Here is a 579-nt window from a genome sequence, read left to right as displayed (position 1 = left end):
AGTGCTTCTCTGACCAAATTTGATAAGCAATCATGGAGGAACATTCGTACTCTCCCTCCATGAACTCGTGGGAATGGAAATACATTCTTCTTGCCCTATTTCCTCACTTCTCTTGGTACTCCTAACGACAGGACAGATGCACTCTTCTGAGGTTATATGGTGACACAGAAGTAATATGTGATGTTCTGGACGACGAACTCACATGAGAAGGTTGCCTATTTGTGGCTGGAGGACACCCTGAGTATGCCATGCACACATGTGTCTATGATCTAAGCTAGCTGAGGCTAAGGTTGGGCCATGGCATCAAGACCCTGTCAGGATACTGGGACCAGCAGTTAGAGTAATGGCTATGTCGCTGGACTCCCACGTAGTCAACTATGGTTTGCGTCCCGGACCCAGTGGCTTAAAACTCACGCCGGGTGCGTGTGAGTGCGTGCCCAAGATCCCAAGAGGAGAATGGAGGAGAAGGGATTGCGGCATGACCATCCTCCCTGGGGGGTGATTTCTCGCTTTCTGTCTCTATGTCTCTCTCTGTCTGTCTGGTGAGCACACACACCCTATAGTGAAAACCTCTCCAAG

The 579-nt window shown here is 49.7% G+C and overlaps 1 protein-coding gene across 3 annotated transcripts in view; it reads right to left on the bottom strand.

Annotated features, from left to right (window-relative positions):
• TGFB2 (transforming growth factor beta 2) overlaps positions 1-579 on the bottom strand; it is an 89,213-nt gene that overhangs the window by 5,470 nt on the left and 83,164 nt on the right. The window lies entirely within an intron of this gene.

The sequence above is a fragment of the Tupaia chinensis genome, unplaced genomic scaffold (genome assembly GCF_000334495.1).
Source record: "Tupaia chinensis unplaced genomic scaffold, TupChi_1.0 Scaffold000026_1, whole genome shotgun sequence".
Lineage (NCBI taxonomy): Eukaryota > Metazoa > Chordata > Mammalia > Scandentia > Tupaiidae > Tupaia > Tupaia belangeri.
Note: the sequence above shows the minus strand (reverse complement) of the source record. Positions and strands in the feature narration are given on the sequence as shown.